Source organism: Lactuca sativa, chromosome 4 (genome assembly GCF_002870075.4).
Source record: "Lactuca sativa cultivar Salinas chromosome 4, Lsat_Salinas_v11, whole genome shotgun sequence".
NCBI lineage: Eukaryota > Viridiplantae > Streptophyta > Magnoliopsida > Asterales > Asteraceae > Lactuca > Lactuca sativa.
The window spans coordinates 323,244,624-323,254,578 of NC_056626.2; positions in this window are offsets into that span (position 1 = coordinate 323,244,624).

The following is a 9,955-nucleotide window of genomic DNA, read 5'->3' on the forward strand; positions in this document are numbered from 1 at the left end:
GGGTCCAGCATTATAAAAGGGGATCCGAAGGCAGCCAAAATTATTGTTCATTTCTTCTCTTCTCTCTAGTCTTTTGCATCGTTTTGCATGCCGATTCCACCCCGAAGCCCCGGTATCATACTCTAGCCCCGAGGCAAGTCCCGAGATCCCGAAGATCCCGAGAAGTGCGGTTCCCGAGTCGAAGCTCTGCCCGCGAGAAGTTCGATTTTCGATGAGATCTTCCAGATCTGCTGTGGATTACTACTTCTCTAAGTCGTAGTGCTGTCGGATCATCTTCTGATCAAGTGAGTGTGTAGTTATTTTCTTTCTAATACAATAATATGAAGTATTTTATATAAAATACGTGCTATGTGTATATATTTGGTTGTGTTATGTGTGAATGTGTATTCACTCTCTTCTATCTTATAGATCTGATTATTTCTCTATGAGATATGTGTTATGTGTGTGTGCCTTATCTGTTATGTGATATAGATTAAAGCATGCTATACAGGTTTTTAAACTATGTATACAAATGTATATTTTTATCTACTAATATGTGGGTAGAACATGGGTAGACAGTTGGTGTGTAATAAACAGATGAGAAGCCTCGTTGTTGTTTGATTGAGTTATCTAGCGGAGTTTAGATGACGACCACTGGCTATTCTAGACAGTCTTGTGGAAACATTAGCAGGTTCGCCACCTATAGGCATTAATGAACTTGGGTGTTCATTCACTGTACTCCATCCCCCTCATCGTTGCCTTATTTGAGTTATATTGCTGAGGTACCCCCGAAGCATGTGTTGTCGCCCCGATGAAATATTCTTAGACTAGGTCCCTTATGTTTGTTGTTTTAGGGACATTAAAGTGAGAATAACGGGAATGGGTAATTGGGTTATTGTTGGTTGGTGAAAATTAAATATGATATTTATTGTGGGTTGAAAACCCTATATGCTCACCAGGCTCCCAAGCCTGACCCACTCAGTTTTAAATTGTATTACAGGAAGTGGCGGAAGGGCATGAGATGTATGAACCATCAAGTTGTTTTGTTTACAAGTCTGCATATGTTTATATTTGTTATATGACTTGTAATGTATTCGTTTATGCTTATTGGTCTGTATCGGAACATGACACCCCGAGTTTTGATTATAATGAAAATACATTTCTTTTATGAAATGCTTCGGTAAACATTGTTTTATCATGTTTTGTTTTTGGGAACAAATTCCGCAACTCTTTCAAATTAAAAGGATTTACTCTGAAAATATTTAAAAGCATAAATGAAAAATCGGTCTTTTCTGGCCGAGATTTTGGGGATGTCATAGTTGGTATCAGAGCATTAGTTTAAGCGAACTAGGAATTTGTAGGATTTCTAGACTTAAACTTAGAATGCTAAGTGAAATTTTGAGATGTGTGTTTGTTGTGATTTAGGCACGAGCACTAGTTTATTTTAGGAAAGTTGCCTAAAATGCTTTATGTGCTAAATGTTATATGTTGCCATATATGATATTATTTGTTCGGATCTATGGTCTGTTGCCGACCGGATCTAGAAACCTTATGTGTGTAGGATTCTAAGCGTACGTCTACGATATTAGATCTAGCATGTAAACGTTTCGGAGTGATAAGGATGATTTGAATATCTATCGTGATTGAGGATCTAATTTCACCTTATTAGGTGTGTAGATCAAAATGGTGAGAACAAGAAGTGGAGTTGGAAATGCTGACGAAAACAGGAATCAACCACCAGTGATTGAGCCAATACCTGTCGTAGCAGCAGCACCTGAGCCAATAACCATGGCTAGTGTGCAATTGATGATTCAGACGATGTTGGATCGTCAGATGGATGAAACTAGACGGTTGCTTCAACAGAATCGTGAAGAACTGTCGATTCGTGTGGAAGAGCCTGAATTAAATGAAGGGCACTCGGAAGGTGGAAACTTCAGTGGGTCTGTTGGTCCAGCCAACCCACCGATAGTTTGGCAAGATAACCGTGATGGAAGGAATGATGGAATGGGATGTAAGTACAAGGAGTTTTTGACTTGCAAACCATCGACCTTAAATGGAAAAGAGGATCTGATTGGGGTTATGAATTGGATCTCCGAAATGGAGCTAGCCTTCATGACTTGTGGCTGCAGAGGTAAATTGCAGACTATCTATGTCGTGCGTCAATTCCGAGGTGGAGCCGTTCGTTGGTGGAACACTCTAGGGAAGACCTTAAGCCCTAATGAGCCACTGCAATTGTCATGGGCAGAGTTCTTGGTGCAGTTCAAGCGCAAGTTCTGCTCGGCTCAAAATCTGTTGGAGTTGGAGAACAAGTCTCTGACATTGACGAAAGGCAGCACGTCAGTTGATGAATACACTAATAACTTCACCGATAAGATGGACTTTGCCTTGCGTGTCGTTCCAGATGATCTGACAAAGGTGGATCGGTATGCGAAGGGACTCCCATGGGAGTACGAGGTGCCAGTACGTCAGGCACTTACCCTAGAGGCAGCTATCTGGGCTGCCAAGTCTGTGGAGAACATGATCAAGGGGAGAACCACCGACAAGGCTGATGTTGGTGAGAAAAGAAAGTTTGAGGGAACATCTGGGTCCGGTAAGAAAGGAAAATTTTCGAAATCTGATTCGAAAAAGTTTGGAGGAAAAGGAGGCGAAGCAAAGTGGTGTGATAAGTGTAAGAAAAAGCACTTTGGGAAATGTAGCGAGGATGTGACCTGCTACAATTGTGGAAAGGTTAGACATTTTGCCAATGAATGTCCGAACAACAAAAGGATGTGTTTTGGGTGTAATGAAGAGGGGCACATTTTGAAGGATTGTCCGAAGAAGAAGGAGGCAGCAAAGCCCAACATTCCACCAAAGCCGAAGGCGAGAGCCTTCCAGATGACACTTGAGGCTGCTAAAGATGAAGCTGATGTCGCTTCAGGTACCTTTCTCGTAAATGAATTACCTGCTCAAATTTTGTTTGATTCTGGAGCCAACTACTCCTTTATTTCGCATGAGTTTGGTAGAAAGCTAGCTTTGCCTATTGATAGACTAGATGATGCTTTATTAGTCGAAGTAGCTAGTGGCAAGTTTGTACCTGTTATCCATCGTATGAAAAACATCTTAATTGATCTGAATGGGAATAAGTTTCACGAGGCGTTATTGCCTATCGAATTTAATGGTTTCGACATCGTCTTGGGAATGGATTGGCTTAACACCAATGATGCCGAAATTTTATGCAAGAAAAAGATAGTTAAAGTAAACCCGCCTGGAAAAGATTCGTTTATGGTGTATGGGGACAAACGGCGAGTGAATTCTGGGATCATTTCTCTAATGAAAGCCAGAAAGTATTTGACCAAGGGATGTACATCATATTTAGCATTTGTGATTGATGCTAAGAAGGAAAAGAAGGTGATGCAGAGCATTCCAGTGGTGTGTGATTTTCCGGAAGTGTTCCCCGAGGATCTTCCTGGATTACCACCTGATAGACAAGTGGAGTTCAGAATAGACTTGTTACCAGGAACCACGCCAATAGCAAAAGCACCTTATCGATTAGCACCGGCGGAGATGAAGGAGCTGATGATGCAACTTCAGGAGTTATTGGACAAAGGTTTCATTAGACCTAGTTCATCGCCCTGGGGAGCTCCGGTGTTATTTGTAAAGAAGAAAGATGGAAGTATGAGAATGTGCATCGATTACAGAGAGCTGAACAAGGCAACAATAAAGAATAGATATCCGTGCCGAGGATTGATGACCTGTTTGATCAATTGCAAGGTTCGAGCTATTTCTCGAAGATCGATCTTAGGTCAGGATATCATCAGCTGAAAGTAAGAGAGCAAGATATCGAGATGACTGCATTCAGAACTAGATATGGACACTACGAGTTCTTGGTTATGTCGTTTGGACTACCCAATGCTCGGGCAGCGTTCATGGATTTGATGAATAGGGTTTGTAACCCATTCCTTGATAAATCTATGATAGTGTTCATAGACGACATTCTGATTTACTCGAAAAGCCAGGAGGAGCATGGCAGACACTTGCGAGAGGTGTTAGAAGTTTTGAAGAAGGAGAAGCTTTATGCGAAGTTCTCCAAATGTGATTTTTGGATTCGTGAGGTCCAATTCTTGGGTCACGTGGTCAACCAAGAAGGGATAATGGTTGATCCAACGAAGATCGAAGCTGTGACGAAGTGGGAACAACTGAAAAGTCCCACGGAGATTCGAAGCTTTTTGGGATTAGCCGGATATTACCGCAGGTTTATCCAAGGATTTTCTTCGATTGATACTCCATTGACAGCTTTGACCCACAAAGGAGCTACTTATGCTTGGAGTGAGAAGCATAAAGAAGCATTCGAGAAGTTAAAGAAGAAGCTATGCAAGGCACCGATACTTTCTCTACCCGATGGAGTTGAAGACTATGCTGTTTATAGCGATGCGTCTGGTGTTGGATTAGGTTGTGTTTTGACCCAAAGAGAAAAGGTGATAGCATATGCATCTCGACAGCTGAAGGAGCATGAAAAGAATTACCCGACTCATGATTTGGAGTTGGCAGCGGTAGTTTTCGCTCTGAAAATATGGAGGCATTACCTCTATGGCACGAAGTGCAAACTTTTCATTGATCATAAGAGTCTCCAATACCTCTTTAATCAGAAAGAATTGAATATGAGGCAACGACGCTGGCTAGAATTACTTAAAGACTACGACTGCGAGATACTTTACTACCCCGGTAAAGCTAATGTTGTTGCTGATGCTCTCAGTCGGAAGGTCAATCTTGAAAGGAAGAGGCCAAGAGCGTTGAGAATTGAAGTTGTCTAGACCATTGTGGAAAGTATAAAGAAAGCTCAAGAGGAAGCTTCTGAGAAAAATGACCGAAAGGAGGAACGTTTGGGTAAAACGTTGGTGTTTAGTACTAACGGTCATGGACTGAAGGTATTCCAAGATCGTATTTGGGTACCTAAGTTAGGAGGAATTAGGGATATTCTGATGGAAGAAGCTAACAAAACCATGTACTCAATTCAGCCGGGTAGCACTAAATTGTATAGGGACCTGAAACCCTACTACTGGTGGCCGACGATGAAGGTTGATGTTGCAAAGTATGTGGCCGAGTGTGTGACTTGTGCGAGAGTCAAGACACAACATCAGAAACCTTACGGGAGTTTAGAACCATTGCATGTGCCTATGGGTAAGTGGGAAGACATTGCTATGGATTTTTTCACTAAACTGCCCAGAACAAAGAATGGTCACGACATGATTTGGGTGGTCGTTGATCGATTCACTAAGAGTGCGGATTTCATAGCGGCCAGGGAGAAATGGTCTATGGAAAGGCTTGCGAATTCTTACGTGAAGGAAATTGTGAGGCTTCACGGTGTTCCGTTAACGATTGTATCGGATCGTGATAGCCGTTTCACCTCAAGGTTTTGGAAAAGTCTACAAGAGGAAATGGGTACCAAGTTATGTTTAAGCACAACTTACCATCCGCAGACTGATGGTCAGAGTGAAAGAACAATACAAACACTTGAAGATATGCTGAGAGCATGTACCTTGGAATTCCTAGGTAATTGGGATGAACATTTACCGTTGGTAGAATTTTCCTATAATAATAGTTTTCACTCGAGCATTAAGATGGCACCTTATCAAGCTTTGTATGGACAGAAGTGTCGTACGCCGTCTTGTTGGCTTGAGGCTAGGGAAAAGCAGTTTATGGGACCGGAGATGGTTCATTAAACTGCTGAAAAGTTGAAAATAATTAGGGAAAGAATGTTAGCATCACATGATCGTCAAAAGAGCTATGCTGACAAGAAGCGAAGACCGATGACTTTTGAGGTTGGAGATTCAGTTTTGCTTAAAGTCTCGCCATGGAAGGGACTTATAAGGTTTGGAAAAAGGGGAAAGTTGAGTCCAAGGTTTATTGGACCGTTTAAAGTCCTTCAGAGGATTGGGAACCAAGCTTACAAGCTCGAATTACCCAAAGAGCTGAATGGAATTCACAACACTTTTCATGTATGTTATTTGAGGAAGTTCATGGGAGAAGTTCCCGATATAAGTCCAATTTCTGAATTGAGAATTGTTGAGAACAAAAGGTTGATTGAAGAACCAGAGGCAATTGTTGACCGAAAGACTAAGAAGTTGCGACGCAAAATGGTTGGGTTAGTGCTTGTCCGATGGAAACACCCGAATGGGCCGAATCTCACCTGGGAGACGGAGAGTGACATGTTGAGTCGCTATCCGCATTTGTTTGTTGATGTGTGATTTCAGGGACGGAATCATTCTAAGGTGGAGAGAATTGTAACGCCTGTATTTCCGGGCTTGCCACTTGCAGCAATATAATAGTCTAGGTTAACCTTTGTAACCCGTTTTGAAATAATAAGATTGTATTATTTGAGTATTATGTGTTTTGTGCTTAATTGCTTAATTATGTGGTTTGATTAATTAAGAATAAAAATAAGCGTCAAAATTTAAGTGTAAAATAAACTTAATATCTTTGGTTAATGTTGTAGTAATTGAAACGAGGTTTCCAAATATATATAGAACGCCCAAATTTGACTTCGTATGAGGAAGTTATGATTTATCGAAGTTCCGGCTTAGCGGTATACAGCCTGTTTTACTCGATTTGAGATCGAGCGGTTGTTAGCCGAAGCAATCTAAATGAGAATCGAAGATCTCATTGTTGGTATCGAAGCGATAAAAAGTTAGGCGAGAACGGATGTCAAACGAAGAAGTTATGAATTTATAACGAAAGTTTCTGTCCCGGCCTATTAAAAATAATTATTAAAAATAAAGTCAAAATTAGCTGACGGAGTCTAAACGAAAGTCGTAGAGCGTGGTCTCACTTTCTGTGGGTATAAAGAACGTCGAAAACGGAGTTCGTATGAAGAAGTTATGAATTTCCGAAGTTTATTAATCATTTTGTATTTAAATTTAAATCAAAAATCGGAAGCCTTATCCGAAGCGAGTCATTGATCTGATCCGAGGTACGCGCTGCTTACGCGAGAACGCCCCGCGTACTCCGGAAGTGTCGACACTTCGGATGACGCATGCAGTGACGATTCGGAGCTCTGTACGCCCCGCGTACAGGCATACGCCCCGCGTTCGTGCGAGGGTCAAGCACTACAAAAGGGGATCCGAAGGCAGCCATAATTCTTGTTCGTTTCTTCTCTTCTCTCTAGTCTTTTCCATCGTTTTGCGTGCCGATTCCACCCCGAAGCCCCGGTATCACACTTTAGCCCCGAGGCAAGTCCCGAGATCCCAAAGATCCCGAGAAGTGCGGTTCCCGAGTCGAAGCTCTGCCCGCGAGAAGTTCGATTTTCGAGGAGATCTTCCAGATCTGCTGTGGATTACTACTTCTATAAGCCGTAGTGCTGTCGGATCATCTTCTGATCAAGTGAGTGTGTAGTTATTTTCTTTCTAATACAATAATACGAAGTATTTTTTATAAAATACGTGCTATGTGTATATATTTGGTTGTGTTATGTGTGAATGTGTATTCACTCTCTTCTATCTTATAGATCTGATTATTTCTCTATGAGATATGTGTTATGTGTGTGTGTGCCTCATCTGTTATGTGATATATGTGTTGATTAAAGCATGCTATACAGGCTTTTAAACTATGTATACAAATGTATATTTTTATCTACTAATATGTGGGTAGAACATGGGTAGACAGTTGGTGTGTAATAAACAGACGAGAGGCCTCGTTGTTGTTTGATTGAGTCATCTAGTGGAGTTTAGATGACGACCACTGGCTATTCTAGACAGTCTTGTGGAAACATTAGCGGGTTCGCCACCTGTAGGTGTTAATGAACTTGGGTGTTCATTCGCTGTACTCCATCCCCCTCATGGTTGCCTTATTTCACTTATATTGTTGAGGTACTCCCGAAGCATGTGTTGTTGCCCCGATGAAATATTCTTAGACTAGGTCCCTTATGTTAGTTGTTTTAGGGACATTAAAGTGAGAATAACGGGAATGGGTAATTGGGTTATTGTTGGTTGGTGAAAATTACATATGCTATTTGTTGTGGGTTGAAAACCCTATATGCTCACCAGCCTCCCAAGCCTGACCCACTCAGTTTTAAATTGTATTACAGGAAGTGGCGGATGGGCATGAGATGGATGAACCATCAAGTTGTTTTGTTTACAAGTCTGCATATGTTCATATTGTTATATGACTTGTAATGTATTCGTTTATGCTTATTGGTCTGTATCGGAACATGACACCCCGAGTTTTGATTAAAATGAAAATACATTTCTTTTATGAAATGCTTCGGTAAACATTGTTTTATCATGTTTTGTTTTTGGGAACAAATTCCGCAACTCTTTCAAATCAAAAGGATTTACTCTGAAAATATTTAAAAGCATAAATGAAAAATCGGTCTTTTCTGGCCGAGATTTTGGCGACTTCACAATCACCAAATCATAGTATATCACAAAATGTGGAAACATGTGGTGTGTGCTCTACAATAATCCCGACCTCTTCTATTTGAAAACCGAAGTACCTAAAACATAAATTGAAAACCGTAAGCGCAAAGCACTTTGAGTTCCCCAAGATACCTCATAGCATACATAACTAAGCACATAATGGGCACCACCACTGAGTGTAACGGGCCCCACCCACACTCACATAATGGGCCCCGCCCAAACTCACATAACGGGCCCTGCCCACACTCAAATAAAGAGCCCCGCCCACTGAGATACGGACCGCACCCATACTCACATAACGGACCCCGCCGAGCATACATACACATAATCCTACTAAAACATGCGATAAACATGAAGATAACAACATACAATATAGTCGTCAGGCTTTGCCGACATCGAGCCCTGCTCTGCATACATACGAATACTCAAACATTTTACATCCTAAAATGATAAAACATGGTCCGACATTGGTGCCTTCGACCCATTAAGCACAGTGAGGAGACTCACCTCACACTGCCGAATCAGACAAATAATCCCTGGCTACTGGTTGAAAAATTCCCGAACTATCAATATCAAAACAACACCCAATTAACAATTGGGTTCCAATCTACAACCATAAATCCATACTTGGGGTTAAAAGACCATTTTACCCCTAACTTAGCGTGGTTCAAGAGTAAGGCCCAAACTCACAATCAGAAGGCCCAAAAGCCAAGTAAACAGCCAATGCCCAATTATGGACCAATTAACAACTCAAACACCCAAGCCCAAAAGAAGGCCCAAACATGAAGTCCAATATGCCAAATCCCACCTGACTGAGTATGCGGGATGTACTCAGATTTACGCTAAGCCTACACGCTATTTGGCTTGTACAGACTTGTATGCCTAGCGTACTCATCCATTAAGCAAGGCTCTTTATTAAGATATTAATGCTTAAGTCCAGAAGTCCGAACCACATATCTGAGTCTTAATAAGAGTCTAGAACCATAGAGTCACTGACTTGGTGACTTTGAATGCCCCAAAGAACCCAATATCAAGATATACAATTATAATTTCACCAAATGGAGACAATCACATGCATGGGGGATTCTAAACCCTAAAGGAGACAAGTTTATGAATATATAACCTCAAAAAGACCAAGACTGGCAACTCATAGCTCCTGGAGTAGTATCAAACCACTAGATCTCATTCTTCGGCCAAAAGGGAACCAAAACTCATATATAATAGATCTAAGCTATTAATGATCAAATTCATAGATTTTTACCTCAAACATGATGGAAATGAAGTAGATAATCTGGATCCACAAGTTCTTCCTTGATCTAAAACCTTGCACCAAACTCCATCCTCTTGAATATGACCAAAACACACCAACATGCACACAATCAGCTCTAAAACGCCACCAAGGAGGCTAAGGGACGATTTCTAGGGTTTTGGGGACTTGGATGCTAGTAAAGAGGCTAACCCTGAAGCCTTAAAATGATTATATAGGGTACAACATCCTAAATTAGGGTTTTCAGTAACACCTCATACTCCCTGCGTACTCCTTGTATACCCAATGTATGAAGCCTCACACTCCCGATGCTGCCTTC